This window comes from Ursus americanus, chromosome 1, assembly GCF_024610735.1.
Source record: "Ursus americanus isolate L20-20 chromosome 1, mUrsAme1.1.p, whole genome shotgun sequence".
In the NCBI taxonomy this organism is placed as follows: domain Eukaryota; kingdom Metazoa; phylum Chordata; class Mammalia; order Carnivora; family Ursidae; genus Ursus; species Ursus americanus.
In genome coordinates, this window is record NC_142127.1 from 30,094,013 (window position 1) to 30,106,877 (window position 12,865).

Here is a 12,865-nt window from a genome sequence, read left to right on the forward strand (position 1 = left end):
TCCAACTTTGGCTTCTAGCCGAATCTGCCAAGCAAGATTTATCCTCCTGTGTCTGTCAGACCTGGCCAGTAAGTGCTCACAGCTCTCAGTCAGCACAGGGCCTTGGGAGTTGGATCTGGGCCAGGACTTGGCTGAATTTTAGCCCATTCTGGACCTTGGTTTCCCCATCTGTAAGATGACCAAGCCTAAAACTACAGAAAGGAGGCCACTGACTATCTTGAAGGATTAAGTGTTGTCCATGTGCCGTTGGTTTCTCCCCAAGGAAGTAAATGATGTGGGAGCTGAGGCTGAGTGTAGTTAGTCCAGAGCTGCTTTTTCTTAAGTCCTTAATGGCATCAAGGCTGACTAGCATATGGACGGTTGTATTCTATCATGTAATACCGCTGAGTTTGTGTGGAACTAGTAATTCTAGCCAGCTTCAGTGACTACAGGTCTTCAAAAGTCACAAGAAATATGTATTTTTCAGAGGAGTCTGTGAAGGAAACAAGACAATACAGTACAGTAGAACATCAGAGAATTTGGTGAGTGGTTTTAATCCCTTCTTTACCATTTAATTGGCAGGTGATACTAATATCTTCGTATCTCTGAACTTGGATCATAGGACGAATGGGTAGAATTAGGTAACCTGTAACATCTCCACCAGCTCTGATACTACCGGAATCAAATCTCCCACTTTCCCGGGTGGTTCCCTTACTTTCCAGAAAAATCACCTTCCCTGTTGTTGTCACTATCCATTAACTTACCAGCACCATTCAGAAGAATCAGCAACAAATCAGACTTTATATACCTTCCCCCATGCCTTTGCCTTTGCCTTTTCCTATTATCAGAAGGGGAACTGTTTATTTCAGACATGGACTTTAAACTTTTTGGCTGTGGCTTACTGCAAAGTTTGAAATGTTAACACAAAGAAGAAGGTAACACTAAGCCACATACTTCTCCAGCAATGGTTTACTTGGTACCAAATTTTAGGCTTGGGCTATCTCTAGATGAGGTCTTCTGTAGCATACTACGATTAAGAGTTGTGCGTGTATTTAAATATTTGTGTACTTGAGATATTTTGTTATGTTCATGAAATCTCCCTTGTAATATCATTGCGTATTTGAACAAAATCCCTACTTCACTGCCTAACTGATTAGAATACCATTGCAAGGCAAGGCAACAAAATATCTCTGAACATTGACCCTCCCTCAGAGTGAACATTATCCTCAGGAAAGCCTAGGATTCTGCAATTACCTTTATTGCCAGAACAGAAGAGGTTGAGTCCAATCACAAGAAGCAAAGTATTCCGCCTCCAGTGCACAAGCTACTGATTCAGTCAACAGCGTATTCTACAGCACTCACGTATTCCATCTGCCGGTGTCGAAAACCTTTAACCATTAGTGTATAGAAGAACACTGTGTTCTTCGTCTGCTCAGTGCCAGGACCACTGGAGGTCATGGGCACCCAGTTCCTGTCTACTGATGCCTATCTCATGTGCGCTTCTCACTGCCCTAAGTAGCTTTTGGTCGGTGACCACATGAGCCCAAATTAGGAGTAACCAAGATGCAGGATGTCACTTTCAGCATGGCATCTATGTGATCTGCTGAGGAATAAACCATTATAAACAAACCATATATTGTGTGTGGGTTAGCAGTCTAGCACCAAGCTGAAGTCAAGGTGGCAGCTGCTCCGTGTCCACATCTGGAAGCTCAAGTAGGGAAGGATCCACTTCCAAGCTCCCTCGGGCTGTAGACAGAATTCACTTCCTTGGGGCTACAGAACTCATAGCGATTTGCTTCTTCAAAGGCAGCAGTGGGAGAATGTTTCTGCTATGTGAAGTCTCTGCTTCAGAGAAGCGTAGGCCTTCTCGACAAGCTCATGTGATTAGCTCAGGCCCATGAAGCCTGATCTGCTTTAACTTAGTCAACTGATTAAGGACCTTAATCACATTTGTAAAATCCTTTCACTTGCTCTCCTCTCCTCTGTTAGAAGCAAGTCACAGGTCTTGCTCATACTCCAGGGGAGGGAATAACACAAAGACATAGATACTAGGAGATGGGAATTATAGGGCCACCCGTAGGTACATCTCTCACCTCTGTGTAATCAGATTAGCTCTGGCCCACTGACTGCTCGCCCTGCCTTCCCCCGTCTCAGTATTTTGGATTAACTTCAAAAGAACAACATATTTTTAATAGTTGAAGAAACATTTAAGGTACACTCTGGTGCAAACATTTTGCTATTTTACAAATCATAAATTCCACAGTCCTGGGTGTTAGGCAGGAGGTCAGGTCCAGACTGACCTTAAGGCTGGCCATTATCAGCATGAAAGCCTGTGGAAAGTGGAGTGGATGAGATCAGCTAGAAAAAGAGGAGGAACAGCAGACAAGTGAACAGCCGAACCTCAGCCTCCATGTGGCCAGATGAGTGGGGAGGAGCAGAAGAGACAGGATAACAATCGGGGAGGAGGAGCTGTGATCCAAGGGCTTCTGATTTCCTTTGGGAGGACCATGCAGAGAGAGAGTGCAAGTGGGTAGACGTGAGGGGTGTGGTTGGTGAGGAAATAGAGGTGATGAGAGGTTAGCCAGGGAATAGAAAGTCAAGTAATGACATGATGAGAAATCCTGAGTTCAAGTCCCTCAGAGAGCTTTGAAAAGTACAGATGTGTGGGGTGTTATCCCAGGCTGGTTGAATCCAGATCTCCAGAAGCGGGTCAGGATACCAGTATTTTTTGTTTTCGTTCTTTTGTCTTTTTATGTGATCGGTTAGTTGATTGGTTTTTTTGTTTGTAAGCTCAACAGATGGTGTTTTTTGGTTAGAGGTAAAGTTAGGAATGATTAGTCTAATCTCTCTGTATTAGCTGTAACCATGGTCAAGTAACTTTACTAAAAAGCTCAGAAGGGATTTCCTTAGCCGTCAAATAAGGAGGGTTAAATAATTTCCCTAGTCCCATCAGCTCCAAAAAAATACAAACAATGCCTCTCACGGAGCAAGCCCCACGGCCACTAGAAATATTGCTGAATATGAAGCATTCCGTATAACAAATGCCATTCCCTGCTCTTCTAAGGTTTTGAGATTGTATGCTTTAAAAAAATAATTATGTCTTAGAGTTCACGCATTAAAATTATGGTTATTTAAATTCTCTACAGCAATTGGTAAATACACCACACACTTTCCCATTTCAAGCAAGCTAAGTTCTATTCTAATCCCCTCCAGAACATCACTGTGCTCAGAGACAATCAGTCCCCCGTGATGATCTAGCAACCTCTTTTCAAATGCTCGTTCACTCCAGCGTTAGAGATCCCCAGGCTCTCTAGACGCTGACTGCCGGTATCCCCCCTCCGACTGTATATTACTACTCTGGTATTTGACTGCAAGAACAGAGGTACTGTCTTCAAGAAGCCATTTCGGAGAATTTTGCTTGCATAACAGTTACACGGCATTGGAGCTTCTCTTTCCCAGGACCTTTTTGCTTCTCTGTACTCCTTTCTGTCATGGATTTGAATACTATTTTTACCCCAGTGACTTTAAAATTTTAATCTTTAGCACAGAACTCTGCTCTGAATTCCACTCTTCTACATCCAAGGCTTTGTTGACACCAGCGCTTGCAAGGCTCACAGACATGCCCAAACATGTCTTGCCTGCATACTCCCACGTCAGCTACCACCACCTCTCCAGGCCACCTCCACACACCCCAGGCTCCACCATCTCAGCTATGGCACTTCCACGCACCTAACCATTTCGATTCCTCCCTTTCCGCATCCCACCCCCGTTCGAATCCATCCACAAGTCTTTTGACATGAGCTCCACAACATACATGGCATCCATCCATTTTTCTCTTGTTAAGATTGCCATCTCTTGCCCTGCAGCAGCTTTATGGCCCTTCTCCCCACTTCCATTCTTGCTCATTTCCAATCAGTTCACTCAGAGCAAATATGAGTCTTCAAAAATCAGATCATCTCAGTTGTCTTCTAAAAGCTTCCCATTGCTTCCCATTACAGTTTGTCATGAGCACGCTAGGAAGGCGCACGCAGGAGCTGTGTCTTTCCACAATGTCAGCTTTATTCAGTCATAGAGCAAAGTTAAATCACAATGAGAAAGCAGGTTCAGGATTCCCCACTCGACGTCCATTCACCATGGGATTAAACTTGGCTTCTTCCACAGCACACAGGGCAGGACAGAAGACAAGCTACACAACAAACAAGAAAACAGAGGGTGCAGGAAGTGCATGAACGAAACGCGAAGTCGGTCTGTGGGCGCGCAGCTGAGGTAAGGCCTCGGGCTGGTCCAGGTGGGCTCTGGGCACTCACTGCTTCTGCTGTTCCGGCAGCGAAGGATCTCAGTTCTGTTCGGAGATCCATCGGGCAGAGCCTTCAGCGGCAGTTGTCTTTTTTACGTGATCAGACAGAGGGGTCAGGTCCTAAGAGTCTGAGAGTTTGCTGCCCAAATCCTTCACTTTATAAAGGGATTTCATCAGTTTTGGGGTCTCTGCAGGCCTCCTCTCTTTCTGCTCCTTATCAGTTCTGGGTGTCAGCTGATGTCGGTCCTGGGGAGATCTCCTAGCGGTGGTACCAGAACTGCTGGCATCATTGCTTGACCCAGGCCCCTGCTTGACATGAGAGACTCCATTTTGCTCTCTACACAGTAAAAATCCAAATAACTACCATGATTCTAAGATCTTCTGTGTCTTGTTCTGTCTTCTTCTCCAAACTCATCTCGTATTACTTTTTCACCACACCACTCAAGCCCGCACTGGTAGATCCAATCCTGACTTTAACAAATGATTTTCTACCTCAGTGCCTTTGTACGTGGACATCCTATCTAGACTACTCCTCTCTGCCCATTAGCCTCTTCTCATCTTTTAGGCTTGGAGGGTCCCCTCCTCGGAGAGAGATTCTCTAGCCATCCTCTGGTGTTCTCTGTCCCAGTTCCTTATCTATGAATGATACGAAGGAAATATTTTTAATTACATTATTTGTCTGTTTACTAGTCCCTTCGTCTGCCTCGTGAGCCTCATGATTAGGGTGGACTTGCTCTCTGTTTTATCTCCTGCACTTGGCACAGAGCCTGGTACATGGTAGCTGTTGACATATTTGTTGAACAAATCAGTGAATGAATAACAGTGCCATCAAACAGAAGCAAGAGATTTCCTTCTTATTTTTTATTCTTTTTATGGTTATTTTAAACGGAACCATGGCAATCACTAAATATAGTTTCATTTCTCTTGGACTTATTAGGCAAACAGACTTGAAGTCTAAAATAGTTTAATTATGCTTAAAATGATTAACCTATGGCTTCTGAAACTGGTTTTCTTTATGAAGCATCCTTAGAGGGTTGCTGTCATCTTCTTTAATCCATAGACTAGCAGATGGTTGTAGGTGGGCAGTGGCAGAAAATAGGCTTTGATTTAAGTCTCCCAAAAGCTATTTTTCTACTTATATTTGTACAGAATTAGCAGTCATGCTCAAGTATAAGAAAATCTGGGAACAGACTGGATAGCTGCTGGTTTCGTCATTGTGTTTGTGAGCTAGAAATATTTCTTCATCAATGATTACTGTAAGACTCAGATCTGCTTTTGTGACTAATCAATGTTTCCTTATGCATTATGCTTTCTGGATATATTTTTATCGAAAAATCTGATTTCAGCACACTTCCAGGAATGTAATGAATTATTAAAGCTTTCCACTTAAGCTATTTTGGAGGGAGATTGCTTGCTCACACCAAAGCCACAGCAGATGTTTGCCCAAAAATGCAAATATCACTTGTACCCAACCGTTGATCTTCGACCCCCATCCTCCTCCAGAGGTGGCTCGCCTTGGGCTTAATTTTTCACCTGTAAGCCGTTCTGTCCTGGCTGCTTTAGGGAGTGCTGTTCTCCCCAACTTGCAATATACCACAAGTGAAATTTGTTTCTGTGTTCATGAAGGATGTACAACCTTTGTTTCAAGGCCTTTACATTTTTCCGTTTTGTCTTAGGGAATATATTGCAGAGATTTTTTTATCACTAAAAAGCCCTACTCGTGATCTTGTCCAACTCTTTTATCTTACATGTGAAGAAACCAGGACCCAGCCTGGTGAAGAAGCCTATCCACAACTAGGTGGTGCCCCATCTGGGACTGACCCTACAAGTTTGCCAATTCCTGTGCACTTTTGAACTGTTGTGACCTTGGTCCAACAAATGCTTGTTTTGGTGGTTTTCAGCTCTTAGTTCTAAGTTTGAAAGTGTTAAATGGCCATGTTACTAACGAACATTTAACCTTTTTATCATACACATTGTATAGGTTAGGGACCCTTAAAAAGGGCATGCTTTGGAATTAATATTTTTTTATTTTATTTTTAAAGATTTTATTTATTTATTTGACAGACAGAGAGACAGCCAGCGAGAGAGGGAACACAAGCAGGGGGAGTGGGAGAGGAAGAAGCAGGCTCTCAGCAGAGGAGCCTGATGTGGGGCTCGATCCCAGAATGCCGGGATCATGCCCTGAGCCGAAGGCAGACGCTTAATGACTGAGCCACCCAGGCGCCCCTGGAATTAGTATTTTAAATGTCCATTTACCTTTAAGGTAATACTTAAGATTATTGCAGATAAGTAAAAGTTCATTACATTACACAACTTTTGGGGACACCTGGGTGGCTCAGGCTGTTAAGCCTCTGCCTTCGGCTCAGGTTATAATCTAGAAGTTCTCGGATGGAGCCCAGCATCAGGCTCCCCCCTCAGTGAGAAGTCTGCTTCTCCCTCTCCCTCTGCCCTTCCCCCCCCACCCGCTCCTGTCCTGTGCTCTCCCTCTCTCAAATAAATAAATAAAATATATTTAAAAAATAAAATAAATTACACAAGTTTTTTAAAATTGCAAGACACCTTTTCAGAAGTGTTGCATATATTCACTAATTTGGCCTAATTTTATTGGATTAAAGATAATTATTTGCATGTATTTAAATTAGATGTAACTTTCAAAACAGCAGTTTCACTAGAAAGTGGTAAATTCCTGGGGTAGTGAGCTCCTACTTATGGCACTCAAGAAATCCATAGAGATTGTGTGGAAATCTGGACAAGATGCCTTCTTTTGATTTTATTTACTGATTTTTCAGAATATCTGAATTTATTATCTTATTCAGCAACCATTGACTGAATGGGGTCACTGTTGGGGATATAAAATGTTAAGAATCTTGGCCCTCTGGGAAAAAAGACGCATACCTGTACCAGTGGAGGAGGTTGGGAACTGAAATCAGTCGACCTCGGTCTTGCTTCCAACTCCTGGATTGTTTGAATCTCCCTAACATGGTTCCCAAACTCCAGGGCTTCACATTACTCTTAAAATAAAAATCCAGCTTCCTCCCCTGGTCTACATGGCCCTTTATGACCTGCTCCCTACCTACCTCTTAGATCTGATTAATCTGGGTCTTCTCCAGTGGCCACAGAGCCTTTGTGCTCCTCTCCCTCTGTCTAGAGCACTCTTTGTTCACATAGTCACATGACTATAGCTCCTTCTTCATAGTTCCCAGCTGAAGCACCTCCTTAGGGGGCATGCCCCACCACCTGTTACATTCTGGAGCTAAACTCACTATCCCTTCACCCTATTTCATCTTTATCACGGCACGTATTTCTACCTGAATTGTCTGGCGTATTTGTCCATTTCTTTGTTGCCTGTGTCTCCTCCTTCTAGACTGTCAGTCTCATTAGAGCGGAAACAATGCCTGTCTTATTCCTGGCTCTATCCTCATCACTTCACACAGCAGCCTGGAAGGTAGTAAGGGCTCAGTCCATAGTTCCTGAATAAATAAGTGAACATTACAGCAGGATTCCTTGAGAAGCTTTAAAAACAAACTTGTGGGCTATACCTCCAGGGATTCTGATTCATTCTACAAGTCCTGGCAATCTGGTTTTAAATTCTGCCCCACCCCACCCAAAATTCTTACTTATACCCAGCTTTAGGACCCGGTGTACTAATACCCTTGTGTTCTTTCACCTCCCAATGCAGCCTGTTTCCACTCTGACTGCTTTATTAGAAAGATCTTCCTGGGGCTCCTGGCTAGTTCAGTGGGTAGAGCATTCAGCTCTTGATCTTAGAGTCATAAGTTTGAGCCCCATGCTGGTGTAGAGCCTACTTTAAAAAGGGAAGGAAAGAGAAGGAAGAAAAGAAAACAAAAGAAGAATAAAGAAGAGAAAAGAAAAGAAAAGAAAAAAAGAGAAAAGGAAAGGAAAGAAAAGAGAAAAGGAAAGAAAAAAGAGAGAAAAGAAAATCTTCCTGATGCTGAGCTAGAATCTTCATCTAGTTCCCAAACCATTGTCCAAGCTCTGCTCTTTAAGGCCATATATAACATCATTCATTCATTCATTCATTCATTCATTCATTCATTCATTCAATATTCATTAAAGACCTACCATATACCGGTGTAGAGGTGCAGGGATTCAGCAATTAAAACATTGCCCTAAGAAGTCTCCCACTCCCTAATCCACCTCTACAGTTAACTGTATTTCCACATGTGTTAGTTTCTGGTTTGTTCTTCCAGGGCTCCTCAATGCAAATACAAGGAAACAAACAAACAAAACCACTCATATTCTTATCTTCCTGCTTTCTTACACAAAATGGAGCAAACTACATAAGTTTGCAACTTTTTTTTCTTGTAAAAGTGCATCTAAGAAAAGGGATGTATTAGCAGAATGGAGGTTGTAGGATTTTGCACTCTCACCAGTAATATTTGAGGGTCCATTCCCACCCAGTCTTACAATACAGTGTTTTTTTTTTATTTTGTTTTGTTTTGAAGATTTATTTATTTATTTTACAGAGAGAGGGAGAGAGCACACATGTGCAGCTTGGGAGGGAGGAGCAGAGGGAGAGAGAAACTCTTAAGTGGACTGCGCCCTGAAGGCAGAGCCCAACTCCGGACTCGATCTCATGACCCTGAGATCACAACCGGAGCCAAAACCAAACGTCGGATGCTCAACCAGCTGCGCCACCTAGGTGCCCCCCAATAGAGTGTGTTTTTAAACTTTGGGATTTTTGTCAATCTGAAAGGTGAAAAATAGTATCTCAGTGTAGGTTTAGCTTAGAATTATCTTATAATGAAAGAGATCGAATATATTCTCAAATATTTAGGGGTATCTTTTATGTCCCTTCACCAATTTTTCTATTGGAAAAGAATATTGATGAAAATCGCAGCAGATCCATTTCAACACCCCTAAAAGAAACCTCTAGGCCATTAAGCAGTTACTCATCCATTTCCTTCTCCCTCCAGCCCCTGGCAACCATCAGTCTGTTTTCTGTCTCTATGGTTTTCCTATTCCAGATATTTTATATGAATGAAACCGTACATAACCTTTTGTGCCTGGCTTCTTTCACTTAGCATAATGCTTTTTTGTTTTGAGGGTTTTTTAAATTCATTTGAGAGAGAGAGCATGAGCAAGAGCATAAGCGGGGGGGAGAGGCAGGGGGAGAGGCAGGGGGAGAGGGAGAAGCAGACTCCCCACTGAGCAGGTGCCTGAGGAGGGGCTCCACCCCAGAACCCCAGGATCTTGACCTGAGCAGAAAGCTGACACTTAACCAACTGAGCCACCCAGGCGTCCCCTAGCATAATCTTTTTAAAGTTATCTACTGTTCTAGTATATACCTAGTACTTTGTTCCTTTCTGTCTGCATAATATTGCTTTGTATGTATATACCACAATTTACTTATCCATTACTTTGTCATCGTGCTTATTTTGGGTTTTTCCCCGTCTCTGGACTTCGTGAATAACACTGCGATGAACAGGTATGTACCTGTATAGGTTTAAGTACCTATTTTCAGTGTTTTTTAGTATATGGCTAGGAGTGGAACTGCTGCATCAAAGGATAATTCTGTGTTGAACTTTTTGAGTACAAGAGTTCCAATTTCTCCACATCCTCACCAACACTTTATTTTCCTTTTTTTTAAAAAATGATACCCATCCTAGTTTTTGTGAAGCGGTATCTCATTGTTTTGATTTTGCATTTCCCTAATGACTAATGAAACTAAACATCTTTGTGTGCTTGTCGGCCATGTGTATGTCTTCTCTGGAGAAACGTCTACTCAAGTCCTTTACTCATTCTTAAATTAGGTTGTTTGCCTTTTTGTGTTGAATTTCAAGGGTCTTAATATATTTTGGTTAGTAAACCCTTATGGGATTTGCAAATATTTTCTCCAATGCTATAGCTTATCTTTTCATTTTCTTGATAATGTTCTTTGATGCACAAAGCTTTTAATTTTGACAAAGTCCAATTTATCTTTTTTTTTTTCTTTTGTTACCTGGGCTTTTAGTATTATCTAAAAATTCATTGCCATGATCATGAAGACTTACTCCTGTGTGTTTTTATAAGAGTTTTTGGTTTTGAGCTCTTATACTTACTTAAATCATTGATCCATTTTGAGTTGATTTTTATATAAGCTGTGAGTTCAGGGCCAAACTTTTCTCTTTTTTTGTACGTGATATCCAATTGTCCCTGCCCCATTCATTGAAAAGACTCTTGTTTCCCTGGTGAGTGGTCTTGGCACTCTTGTGGAGATCAACTGGCCATAGATGTATGGGTTAATTTCTGCATTCTCATTTCTATGCCACTGATCTATCTATCTATAGATAGATATACCCTTGTACGACTGCCAGAATGTCTTTATTGCCATCGCTTTGCAATGTGTTTTGAAATTGGGAAATGAGTTTTCCAATTTTCTTTTTCTTTTTCAAGACTGTTTTGGCTATTTGGGGTCCTTACAATTCCATATGAATTTGAGGATTGGCATTTCCAAATCTGCAAAGCACTGATGGAATTTTTTGTGAGAATGCACTCAAACTGGAGATTTTTGTGGGTAGTATTACAATCTTAACAACATTAGGTTTTCCAGTGCATGAACATGGATTGTCTTTCCATTTATTTAGGTGTTTACCTTCTTTCACAATGTTTTGTAGCTTTCAGTATTCAAGTCTTTCACTTTCTTGGTTAAATTTATTCCTAGGTATTTTATTCTTTAGGATGCTGTGATAAGAGGAATTCTCTTAATTTCCTTTATGGGTTGTTCATTGCTGGTGTATAGAAATACAACTCATTTTGCTTGTTGATTTTGGATTCTGCAACTTTGCTGAATATATTTATTAGCTCTAGTAGTCATTTTTGTAGATTCTTTCAGATTTTCTACACTTAGGATCATGTCTTCTGTGAACAGAGATAGTTTTACTTCCTCTCTAATTAAGATGACTTGTATTCCTCTTCCTTACCTGATTACTCTGGCTGGAACTTCTAGTGCAATGCTGAATTACAGTGGTGAAAGTGGGCATCCTTGTCTTGTTCCTGATCTTAAAGGAAAAACTTTCAGACTTTTAGCATTGAGTGTGGCATTAGCTGTCGGTTTTCCATAAATGCCCTTTATGATATTGATGAAGTTCCCTCTTACTCCTAGCTTTCCAAGTGTTTCTATCATGAAGAGGTGTTGGCTTTTGTCAAATGCCTTTTCTGTGTCAACTGAGATGATCATATACTGGGTTTTTTTTTCTGTAATTTTATTAATGTTGTTTATTATGTTGATTGATTTTCCCTTTTTAAATATTTTATTTATTTATTTGAGAGAGAGAGAGAGCATGTGCAAGAGAGCACAAGCAGGCTGCCATGGAGCAGGGAGCTGGGTGTGGGGCTCAATTCCAGGACCCCTGAGCCAGAAGCAGCCACTTACCCTACAGAGCCACCCAGGAGCCCCTAGTTTGGTCTTCTTTTCCTAGTTTATTAAGATGCCAAGTTAGGTTATTGATTTGAGATCTTTATTCTTTTTTAATGTAGACGTTTACTGATATAAATTTTCCTCTGAGCACTGCTTTCATTATACACATAAGTTTTGAGTGAAATGAAATGAAATGAAATGAAATAATGAAATGAAAAGAAAATTCTCATTTTCATTAATCGCAAGTATTTTCTCAGCTCTCTGGTGATTGCTTTTTTGACCGTCCCATTGATTGTTCAAAAGTGTGTTTCAATTTCAAAGTATTTGTTAATTTTTCACTTTCCCTTCTGTTATTGATTTCTACTTTCACTCAATTGTGGTTAGAGAAGACACTTCGTATAATTTCACTCTTTTAAATTAATTAAAATGTGTTTTGTGGTTTAACATTTGGTCTATTATGATTGAATGCTCCTTGTGCATTTGAGAAAAATGTGTGTTCTGTTGCTGGGTGGAGTGCTCTACAGCTGTCTGTTAAGTCTAGTTGGTTTATGGACTGTTACAGTCCTCTATTGCCTTACTCTGTCTAGATGTTCTATCTCTTATTGAAAGTGGGTTTGAAGTCTCCAACTATTATTGTGAAGCTGACTATTTCTCCCATAAATTCTATCAATGTTCATTTCATACATTTTGGGGTGCTCTTGTTTGGTGCATGTTTGTAATGTGATACTTTCTTAATGAATTGACCCTCTTATTGGTACATAATATTCACCTTTATTTCTTAAAATAGTGTTAGACTTAAAGTCCATTTTTCCCCTGATATTATCTGATATTTTTCAGATATTTCTGATATATTCAGCCAGCTCCCTTTGGTGACCATTTGCTGAAATATTTCTTTTTCCTTTCACTTTCAACCAGTTTGTGTCTTTGGATCTAAAGTGAGTCTTCGGTAAATAGCATATAGTGGATTATTTGTTTTTAAGCATTCTGCCAATCTCTGCCTTTGGATTGGTATATGAGTGCTGCCAAACTGACTTCATCTCTGTCCCTCCATCTTGTCCTCCCCACTGTGCACAGATGGTGCCCCTTTAGGTAACTGCCCTGGGACGTCACCACCATGCCCCTTGCTCCATGAAAGCTGTGGATTAAGGTCCACAGAAGGAGGCAGAGAGTAGGGGTGAAGAACAGCTGCAGGAAATGGTCAGGGGATTGCTGTGTAGTACTGCCCGAGC